The sequence below is a fragment of the Apostichopus japonicus genome, chromosome 7, assembly GCF_037975245.1.
Source record: "Apostichopus japonicus isolate 1M-3 chromosome 7, ASM3797524v1, whole genome shotgun sequence".
In the NCBI taxonomy this organism is placed as follows: Eukaryota; Metazoa; Echinodermata; class Holothuroidea; order Aspidochirotida; family Stichopodidae; genus Apostichopus; species Apostichopus japonicus.
The window spans coordinates 2,520,089-2,532,114 of record NC_092567.1 but is presented as its reverse complement, the minus strand read 5'-3'; the positions used below and the strand labels follow the sequence as shown (position 1 = coordinate 2,532,114).

At 35.2% G+C, this 12,026-nt stretch overlaps 2 protein-coding genes across 7 annotated transcripts in view; one reads left to right on the top strand and one right to left on the bottom strand.

The window, feature by feature from the left end:
• LOC139969995 (uncharacterized) overlaps positions 1–12,026 on the bottom strand; it is a 958,452-nt gene that overhangs the window by 719,637 nt on the left and 226,789 nt on the right. The window lies entirely within an intron of this gene.
• Positions 11,264–12,026, top strand: part of LOC139969984 (uncharacterized) — a 119,909-nt gene continuing 119,146 nt past the window's right edge. The window contains exon 1 of the mRNA XM_071975482.1: positions 11,264–11,654. The gene's annotated coding sequence lies outside the window, so the exon portion shown is untranslated. The remainder of the gene's footprint in view (positions 11,655–12,026) is intronic.

Genomic DNA, 12,026 nt, shown 5'->3' with positions numbered 1-12,026 from the left:
TAGCCCGGGCACCGTGGTTAACATTACAAATGTTGACCATGGTCTAAGATCCCCTTCCCTCTCTTGTGGTTCTAACAATGACATTTACATATTCTACAGTGTATTTTGCAAAGCGGGTAATTATGTAGGTGAAACAGGTTCTTGTTCCCGCTTACGTTTCAGTAACCACAACAAAATGTATTCGTGATAATTTTGTAGGATTCCCCGTTTCCGAAAGATTTAAATCTTCATAGTTAGACTCTCAAAAACCTAAAGTGTATGTTAATTGCCTTGAACCTCAAATCCGGAACTGAACGTAAACGAGAAGAAATCGAATGGAATATTCGTATTAAGTCTCACATCACCGGCCACAACAAAGACTAGGGACCCATTAACAATTACCAGTTCTATAAACATATGTAATCCATTCTTCCTATTCTTTGCTCCTTAATCCGCTTCCTCTGTAGTCATGGTTTATTTGGTTATAATTCCATCCTTGCAACTCACACTTATCTAGCGTCATACTTCCATTCTGTTAAAGGAGAAATAAACCCTAGTTTTTTATCATCCATTCTTACGTTTTGACAGATGGTCTTTCCAGTAAAAGCAATAAAAAACATAAAAATCCCTTCTTTGAGATAAAAAACGATTTGAATGTAGTAGCGAGCCACATGGCGTATTTCAAGAAAAAATAGTTGACAATCCCTAAAATAATTAAAATTGTACTTTCAACAATAGTAATGAATAAAATATCGATCAAAAAATATATCTTTTGTCTTTATTGATCTGTAAGAATAGCTTAAAAAGTGTTTAAAATTTATTATTGTAACGAGTATCAGTAGAAATATAAATTTTGGGATCTTTTCAACGATTTGATTTTACCGTGTTTAGATTGCTTTCACCGCATACTCAGTCCTAGCGATAGCGTTACTTACATCCATAATTGCACTCCAAAAGTTAAATCATTTACAGTCGAGCAAATATCTTGACAACAGAAAATGGAAAATGGAAAATGGAAATATATATATATATATATATATATATATATATATATATATATATATATATATATATATATATATATATATATATATATATATATATATATATATATATATATATATATATATATATATATATATATATATATATATATATATATATATATATATATATATATATATATATATATATATATATGTGAGGGTGGGTGTGGGTGTGTGTGTGAGTGTGTCAATTTGGCCATTGCAGTAAAGTGGTACATACTTGGTACTCATTTGTTGATATGTTAGCCTTCGCATTTGAGAACATATTTTTCTATAAGCCATCGGTACTCCCAAGAGTTCAATGCTTTGCCAAAGATAGCAGCATTTCACATATATGACCCTTTATAACACATAAATTTTGCAAATCCATCACCCTAATCCTTGAACTTTTCCTCGGACTGTTCAAGATGTCTGGAAGCTGTATTCAACCTTCATTTCTTTTTCCAAAGTATAATACTACTCATGAACAGAAAAAGTACTTGAACAACAGAAAATTCTATCTCTATATATAAATATTTATTATACTTTTGTCAATGGTCTGTCCTTAGAATGAAAGACACTACTGTACGTAGTAAATTGGAAAAAAATGGACTGGACGGACGTTTAGTACAGTACATTGAAGCTGCTCTACTAATAATACTTCTGATATGTGCATTGGCACATTGAAAGAAAGAATGAATTTAGTACAAAATAAAATCCTCACCATGCAGGTTATGAAAACATGAGAGATCCTTCACATCAAGTGAATGTCATCTTTGCACTTCGTTACTGTTAAGGTGAATATAATACAATTTAAGTTATGCAATAGGTTGAAGTCATTTAAATATGTACACTAGAGTAGATAACTATATGGCAAGGATATACTATATATTGCTGTACTTGTTTAAAGAGCACCCAAAAGAAGGCTTAGCCATGTACAACATTAAAATCTGGATGAATGCTTTGCAACCATTTCTTCCTTCTCTGGTGCAGGCACAGGAGCAATATTGGGGCAGGGGCTTGCTCAATGGCCCCAATCCTTCGTTCTTGTTTCCGTTTGATAACCCCTGCCATCATTGTAGACAGATACTCATAACTTTTCTTTTTATAAATTAGTTTGACCACCCACTGCTTCTGAATTTTAGAATAAGACTTCTTAAACTGAAGTTCCCCTTTTACACTAGAACCTGTTCGAGGCTGCTGAACAACGGCATGGGACCTTCCCACATTATGATTGTGGTCCATGGCAGCTAATTTGAGTCTAGCAGACATATACGGGTAATCAAATTTAAGCCTCTTAGGGGCATACTTCAAAACTACATTATGGTAGACCTCTAATGCCCCAGTATGCATAAATTCTGCCAAATATTTGGGGTCATTCAATAGACGTTTGCTCAATATAATTTTGTTGAGAGCATTATGTGCAGGCGAGCCCTCCACTAACCATCTCTTGCGACGACTGATCTCTGAATCAATAGGTTGGTGGCAACATTCTTTGAATGTCTGAACACGTTACATCATCATGCCAAAAATGTTTACCTGTTATGTGGTGAGAAAGAGATATCCACATTTCGAGTAACATTGAGGGATCTTTTCCACAATTTCGACTGCAATACCAGACATGGTTATTAATATATTTAATCCAACACTCTATGTCCTCATTCCCCTTTCTCTTGGCAATTTTTCGTAGTTTTGAACTAATATTTTTGGCTAAAATATTGATTTCTTTCCGTTCTCAACTGTTTTTGCTCAAATCATGAATTTTCTACCATCAGCCTTACCTGCAATATTCGTAAAGTGATTTGCGATGCTACCTACGAACACACTTCCGGGTCTCCGTCCACTGCCTCTTTGTTCAGGATTTCTCATTTTGAACTAACACATCTGCGTTTTGTATCGAGTTTCAAGTCGAGAGGAATAAAATTGGGTTCACACTGTCACAGTTATAATGACATCAACGTGTATGGACCTCCTCCAGACGTAGCGTTTGGCCATATGCCACTGGACGTGTCATCCACAGGCGATGAACACACAATGTTTCATTCACTTGAGATGAATAGCTAGCTTCCTCCCTGTTGTCCTTCACTGTGCCTGATACACAGCGTATTCTCAACATGTAGTTGTTACTGACGAGAGTACTTTTCAACTTCTCATCCACCAGAGATGGCCCAGGAGTTTGGTCTCCTTCTTAATCTTCTGATCGATGTACCCCGAAAGTTACCGGACTCCCAACATCTCTCTTTTCATGACAGGGGAGGGTCTTTCATCCAGACATCATATTGCTGAACCTACATGCCTAGCCGTGAGAGCATACGTCATGTCAAAAGTCTCTGCCAGAATGAGAGCAGCAGCCCATCGGCTTATTTCCGTTCAAAACAGATTTAAAGGTTTATACGGTCAATGCGTTGCTGCGCAGTGCTAAACGTTTGCATTATGTTAGCAGATAAGGTAGATAGGAAAGTGCATGATTTGAGTAGAGACATACAAGTATTGATATGAGAGTACTTTTCTCTTATACTTCGTTTTCACAGGACTTATCAGAAAAACTTGGCATGTGCTGGATGGATGTTGGAAGGAAGCTTCAGTTGACTGAAGGACAACTCGAAAATCTCGAACCAAAAGGTTATCCAACTAAGGAGAAGATATACCAAATGCTACTTGTGTTGAAAAGGAAAAGAGCTAGCGCTGCAACTTATTTAGTTCTCAAAGATGCTTTGAAAAATGTAGGAAGAGTTGATTTACAAGAATATTTGCTTAACGAATATAAGCCTACATGAGTTGAAATGGAGACAAAACGCCAATTCAAACAAGAACAACCGAACCAGAGGAAGTAATCTATATGAATTGCAACGAAGAGTAGAATCTTGTATATACTAGCTTTCGTAATACCCAGATTGACAAGTCCCATTCAGGTACCAACGAACCCTTCCCTTAATATTGTTACACAAGAAAACAGTATAATGCCTTAATGCTGAGGTTAATGTAAAATAATATCATTTTTCGTTGTGACTCTTATGTTAACCTGAGAAGTGGATTCGTATTCCTTTCGTTATTGTGAATTTTTGAGCAGGCTGCGACCCTTCATTGTGATATCTTGTGGTAGACTCGGTGTCAATCATGTGGCTACGAATACCGGTTAAACTTGTTACGCAGGACTAAAATTGACTTCAACAAGCCTATTCGTGCTATATATTGATAATGAATAGGAAATAGCACAATTTGTAACGGGATCAAGGCTGACCAAAGAAAGACGTGGTAATGGTTGATCAGTGAATTATAAAAACAACACAGCCTTGGGGGTTTGCACGAGTTTGAATATATTAATACTTACATTATTTATTCCAATATTAAACTCAAAATAAAATAAAACTGTTAGCAAACTACTTATCCACTAGAGAGCCTGTGTAAGAGAATGTGTAAATGTAAGTTGGCCTCACGTTTCGATCCTAGTAGAATCTTCTTCAGAGGCTAAATGACAAGTAACATACAGTAACAGAAGGGACAAACACACGCACATACCACAGGCAGGTTAATGGGTGAACACAAAGAGATATATGTAATATCTAGAATACATCTGCACTGACAGTTCTGTATCGTCAAATTACAGCATGGTTTGGTTAACACTTTTTAGTGTAAGTTTTTATATTCTATATTTTACATTTGATATAAATAGCTAAAATTTAGTATACCGTCAAAGTAGGAAACGCCAATTCTGTGCGTTTTAGTACTTTCATTAAATATTCACACATTAACAATTTCCTTCAACAAGTGCATATCTGCCTTATTCTACAGTACACGAACTATAGTTCAGGAACTTAAATACAGGAACTACAGTACAGGAACTGTAGTACAGGAACTACAGTACGTGAAGTACCGTACAGGAACTATACGAGTACAAGTACTAACTTCAAATCTGTTTTGTACACCTTTATTATTAATGTTAGGAGAAACTTGGTAATACCGCTAACACTAGTGTATAGGTTTAGGGTTCTTGTTAGAATCATCGACGATTCCGGTTTGCACATGCGCAGTTAAAGTCATGAAGTAACCGTCTTAACCAGCAGCGTTTAAATAGAAAGAATACAACGTTGGTTATATACACGATATTAACATGCCAATCATTGCGGATATCTCATCACACTTCAGACACCCAATAAGTAAGTAATATGTTGCAACAGGAAAAGAAATGGGCGGGAATCTTATATATTATTAGTGATGTTTTTCTCTTTGAGTGGTTGAAGTAGTACCGACCCTCACATTAATGGTACTTAGCTATTTATATAGTATTGAAAAGTAGGTATTACTATGTAGAATTAGATAATTTATAAGATCAAATTATTCTCTGTTAAAATTGGTTCTTGTTAACGGAAGTTTAATCTTTGTTTTCTTATTTTCGCCTAGAAAGTTTGATATACGAGAACAAAACAATATTACAAAATACTACCAATACTATTTTCTGTTATTATAATTCATCATGGATAATTTATCTAATATTACAGACTACAGAGGGTGTGACTCGAGAACCAGTTTAATTAAGAGTCAGTGTCTATGGAACTATCGTCTACGTTGCTGTATACACGTCCATTATACTCACGTGTTTATTTGGTAATGCGTTGGTGCTCGTCTCTTATATACGCTACAGAGAATTGCGCGAAATCAGCAACCATTACTACATTTTTGGTTTGGCGGTAACCGACTTTCTGACAGGATTGGCTGCGATGCAACTCGCGACTTCAAACCATCTGTTAATTAGCGATTTAACTTGTAGTCATGCCCGGTCAAGGTCTCAACTCTTCCTACCGGCATATATTTTCATTTTGTGTTGAATGGCCTTGTTATTAGGAATAACCGTTGATCGATATATCGCGGTATCTCGTCCGTTCAGATATCACGTCATCATAAATTCGATGAAAACCGATTATGATCGTATTTTTTGGGTATTCATTTGGAACGGTGTTTGGAACTCTACCGGTCCGGAGTGTCGGTGGAGACCCACATCAATTGGTGTGTACACTTGAACAGTACGATGCCCTGATACTAAAAATGCATGTGCTGTCTGCTTCATTCCTAATACTTTTGTGGCTATTATTGCTGATCATTACGTATATGAAAATCTTTTACATCGCATACCTCAGAGAGGACACTATATCAAACAGCAGGTCTCAGAGGGCAAAGTCGTTTGAGTGGAAAATGCACATCCGCACTACAGCGCAATTGTTCTCGGTGCATTTACCATTTTTGGGTTACCACAATGTTTTAATTACGTCTTCAAAATTTATCTTGCGACGGATCTGAAATCACTTTTGGCTCTCCAAATCTTTTGTAAGATGTTAACTAATATCAGCTCTTTCGTGAATCCCATCATCTATGGATGGCGTAACCATCAATTTAGAACAGCCTAACATAAAGTAATGACAGACTGTGGTTGTTAGATCTAGGTTCAAAGTGAGTAAGTAACGATATGCATTAATAAGGAAGGTAATTACTAGACAATATAAAGTACTTCTCTCTCGATCTCTCTTATTCAAGCGTCGTTCTTAGGTGCTTTGATACCCTTATCCTTAAAATACGTATACAAATTTGGATCCTGAGTTAAGCAAAAAGAAAATTCGAAACCGTTATAATATGTTTGTTGGGTTCAAAGTCAAATGACTAAGCTAGAGACACCAATAAGGATAGCAGTAATGCACCTGTATCAAAATAGTCTTTCTCATTGCACGATGATTGATCGTTGGTATGCGTTTGGTATTCTAACATATACGCAGTGTACATATTCGCACCCTAGGCCAAGTGAAACGTATTGAATGCACGTCCGCTTTGGAATATTATGATAAAGACCTCGTACAACTTTGTAGTTGGTATGAGACATAGAAATCGGTCATGGTCATCTCTTTGATGATAATTTTGACATTAAACAGTGGTTGAAATATATGTTATACGGTACTGAGGGTCATCTTGCCACCTGCATTCCACAACGGGATGGACAGTCGTCATTCAGTAAAATCCTTCGGCGCTTATATACATGTTTACACTCACAGATATGCATTTGAAATCCCAAATATGAAGACTACGAAAGCGATACACCCACACTCCATCGAGAACACAGCATCCGAAGCTCGTGCTACCAATTGTATCTCGGAATGATCAACACTTTTTAGAAGAAAAATCGACTGCTTTCAAAGACCTCTATTGTGTCTTTACAAATTGCGATAAAGTTTCAATTTTTCAACACTTTTATAGCAGAATCGGTGGTATTTCTATGATATATATATACTATTTTACCATTTTGAATGTAATCAACTATTTTTTGTTTCTATTTTAAAATCTTTTGTATTAGCGGGGTCGAAATTTGTATACACGTTAAACAAATGTAATAAAGGTCATCTTTTCGTGAAGCTGAGGAATAATTGGCGCATACTTTAATCTTCAAAATATATTAATTACATATAATCGAAGGGTTAGAGCTCAGGAGCAAGTGTTGGGCTAGACACCGAAGTTACCAAAAAAGCAGAGCATAAGATACATTTGTTCAAATGTGACGAGTGCCCGAGCTGAATTTTCTATTTTTTACTAAATTGTATCAGAGTTGAGTTGTGAATTCTTTCCGATTGTGCAATTTCACAATTTTCTGAACAATTTTAACTGTAGTTAATTTTTGTTATCTCAACATATATCTGCATTTCAACAATTTTCGGCGGAAAGTTACAATGTTGACTTTTATACAAGAGTTGGTAATTTAACAATTCTCTGAAAGATCATTACTTAGTTCTTTATTTCAACAAATTGTTGTGGAAATATTGAAATGGCAGCTTTTTACATCTCGTCACTTCAAATGGAAATGGTTAACTTATTAGTGTTATATATTCCCATCTTGATGTCTAATTCTACGATTACTTATGATAAATAATACGTTCTGTTATTGGTTTGTTTCGTTTACTTCTTTTTTCTACAACATTAAACAGTATAAACGTTCACAAAAAATAAATAAAAAATAGTATTAACAGGAATGAAAGTAAAGAGAAGTAAACCTATAAAAAAAATGAGGTTCTCGTCGAAGAGTTTTACTTCCAAAAAACTTCAAAAAAAGTCAAATCAGAAATAGATAAAACATTGAACAAAGAAATTAAGGAGAAAGTAAACATAAGCAAAACAAAACTTAATCATACGAATCCCGACTGCAAACACCCCACCTACCCTAAAAAACCATACCCCGACCAATTCCCTTCCCACTAAAACTCACAGCTTCCCATATTGAAGTTGTGTTTCGTCATTGCATGTTTTGCTGATTGGAACAGTAAATCTCGACAAGTTGAAAGATATATTGCAATCTACCCGCACATATACAAAATTATAAAAATAATAATAATAGAGGTAGTAGTGGTAGTGGTGGTGGTGTTAGTAGTAGTGGTGGTGGTGTTGTTGGTGGTGGTGGTAGAAGTAGTAGTGATAGTAGTAGTAGTAATAGTATACTCATGCGTCTCTACTGCAGCAGAATAGCCGACTATATTACCAAGTACAGTACAGATAGCATGTACAAAGAAAGCATAAGTGACGTATATATGTTTCTAACATATAACAATTTATAGCATGTTTGTAGTATTAATATGGCACTTGCAACCCTATTAACCCATCATTTTAAGACATTTTACATTTGAAAATTTGTCAAACAATAACAAGACACGAGCATTGTCTTCATATTCGACTGGTATATATCATTTATAATCACCACCGGGAGCAGTTATAAATATTAGGTTGTTGTATATTTAAGAAATCAAAAGTACTGGTATGAAATAGTTTAATTCGTAGTCGGTATTGAATACTGTATATAGAATACTGCACTCGAAAACTGGTACTCGGTGCTGGGATCCTAAAAAGCCAGTCATCGGGCTAGGATACCTGGGTTCTCGGGAACCTCAAGTACTTTAAAGTAGTATAATTCGTACTCGGTACTCGGCTTCTAAACTATTGTACTCGGAAATTGGTACTCGGTGCTCGGATCCTACAAAGTAGTCATCGGACTATGATACCTGGTACTCGGAACTCATGTTTCCGAAGTACTTGGTACTATGATATATGTACCTGGCTACAACACTGTTGCTACTTTTTCAGTATTGTTTGATATCATTTTATTTGGTCAAATCTTCAACAACCAGAACAATTAACTTCTTATAAGCCTACAGACTACTTTCACATCAAAAAAACAATGTACAACCTACCATTAATTAACTTGGACTGGCCCATGGATTTTCTTCAATAAACATAACTTGCAGCATATAAACCATTATTATAAAAAATGACTTATAAATTATAATGGTGTAAGCAGTTAAACAGCAGCTGTTTGAAAACACTCAGATCATGGAAAACAGGAACTTTGTGCAGCTGCTGATTAAATATCAATGAGGAATAATCATGCTCAATTTAAAAATGTTTGTTTTGTCAACATCTTCAGCGAATCTAGGAGAAATCTTCATATCTTTACCACGAAACAAACAAAAAATGCTATAACATTTCCTGAAATATCGATCGGACTGGAGAAGAAACAAGCAAATCTTAATTTTTTTTTAAAAAAAAGCTAACAGAGGAACTTACTAATTTATTATTTTCATTGAAATTATGTATTCAGATTCTTCAACTTCAATCTTCGGTGATCAATCAATTTACCCATAAAGATAAATAACAGAAATTAAGAAAAAAATGTGTAGCCCAGGGTCATATTTTAGAGGTCACAAGTAGGAGTGGGGGGGGGGGTGGGATCAATGTAAAAAAGCTGCCTTCACACACGTTATAATATAAAATTATCTAATGAAGTTCAACGTGACTGTCAAATCTTCAGCCCCCTTGCCCACATTTGGAAAATGCAAAGAGTCTGTGACAAATTTAAGATAAAATGGCCAACGTTTTCAAATTTGAAAATAAGATGTCGAATTTTCGATTTATTGCTATCCTTTCGACTATATATATGACAAACGTAAACCAAAATATTTGCAGAATGTAGAACTTGGGAGAGTTGATATTTTCAACCAAAATGGTCGAAATTTTACACTAAAATTGTGATGAAAAAGTTGAAAGTTGAAGTTAGGAAAGAAAGTTGAAATCGATAAATAACGAAAAACTGACTGTGAATTTTAGACAATAGCGAAAGCAAATCAATTTATAATTTTGATAATAACTTATCATGGATAAACTATGATATATAACTTATAATAACTTATCCGTGGATGCATTTAGATCATCACTTTACATTAGATTTGCATCTTTACATAGATATTAATATGTAGTAGATTTAGAGATATTTACTGGTGTTCTAATTGAATTTCGATACGGCCACATTTTATTTTAGATTTAGAAGGCTATTGCTATCGAATTTCTTACGACGGTCACTCCTATCATAGCATACGCGCTTGTTTGGGTGCATAGACGGCAAGGAGATTTGTGTTGCTAAGGAACAACGAGTCCTGTCGTCTGCTGTTCGTGGCTGTGTCCATTTGTGTACAGTCTTAACTAGCTGCGTGAGTTCCAGCTGCAGTACTCAAAATAAAAATGTTTTAATTGAAAATTGCAGTAAACATCAAGAAATGTACTATTTAGCTAGATTCCATTGTTCGGGTACAGCTTCACAAGGAACGTGATATAGCTATAAGATCATGACTTCAGTTTTTGTGGAATCATATACATTCAAGGCGAACCACTAGAGTTGAGTGTCAAAGGGGACAAGGGGTCATAATGGTTAGTATACGTTGTTTTGCTCGATTCCGCATTGACATATACGATCGAGGTTAATGTACACGTCGATTGTTGAGTAATTGTCGTGTGCCTCGTCGACAAGCGGTTAGATTATTTTCGGGTTACAAATTAGAAACTAGAACTTTATCCAAGTTAGAACTTAGCTAGGCAAGGACTTCACAGTAGGGTGACATGTGAATATCTTCTTAATAGAAAACGTTATAGTAAATTTGATTTAGCGAGAATTTCATTTGAACAGTTCCCATATTCGAAGTGCGTGTCATAACCAATGAACGTTACTTAAAACAGGCTCATTCATAAAGCCGTTACAAAGGCTGCACGCCATCAGTGTATAAATTTAGTAACTGTTGTTTCCCTGCTATTGTATATAGTATGACCTCTGCCTCGGTTGGATACATGTGAATAAATTTGTTATGTTACTGCGTTACCTGCAGAAATGACTCATATTTTAGTAAAGCTTTCAAATACAGGTAAACAATAGAAAATGTGATATAATTACTCAAATCAGAACGTACGGCACATCAGTTGTACGACAGGTTTAACACGGCGATCACGGTAATACACGAAGTAGTGGATGTGTTTCTCCAAATAGCTTTGTATATCGGATTGATGTCTGCACAATTTGGATATGTTGACTGGTTTTGTATAATGGAATAACCATATTGTCACATTGACCTTAGATTAAGAAAGGCTTGATCTATTGCTATAGATGGCGTTGTATGTTCATCAACACCTCCTCAACCAAACAGTTGGACTTCACCTCCCATTCCAGGACCATTCGATACTAGAAACAATTATCAAGGATTGAATATAACAATAAAGGATTTCCATATTATTGAAACTAAAGGTGACTGAGTCAACGATATTTACTCCAGAACAAATGTCATCCAATGAAACCCTGATGAGGTAAGTAAGTAAGGTTATAGATTGCACTTATAAATGGAGGAATTAAGGGAGGTACACTGTAAAAAATTTCTCTGTATATTTACAAAAGAAAAGCTGTCAATTAGTTTCCATCTGTTTTTTCATCAGTGTACAACAGCAACTGTAAATGCACAACTACGGTTTGTGTAGAAACAGATTCATTTCTATTTATTCAGGTAGAATTTTATGTGGCAACATTGAAAAAGTGATGTAAAATTCAAAATACTTTATGTATATTGGTCAAACTTTTTCGTTTCTAGACAGAAACGGTTGAAAGTGGTTGAAAGTAAAAATTATGTATTCAAATGAAGCTGCTATATGTTGGTAAAGTAATTTGTGATCCTGGGCGAATCC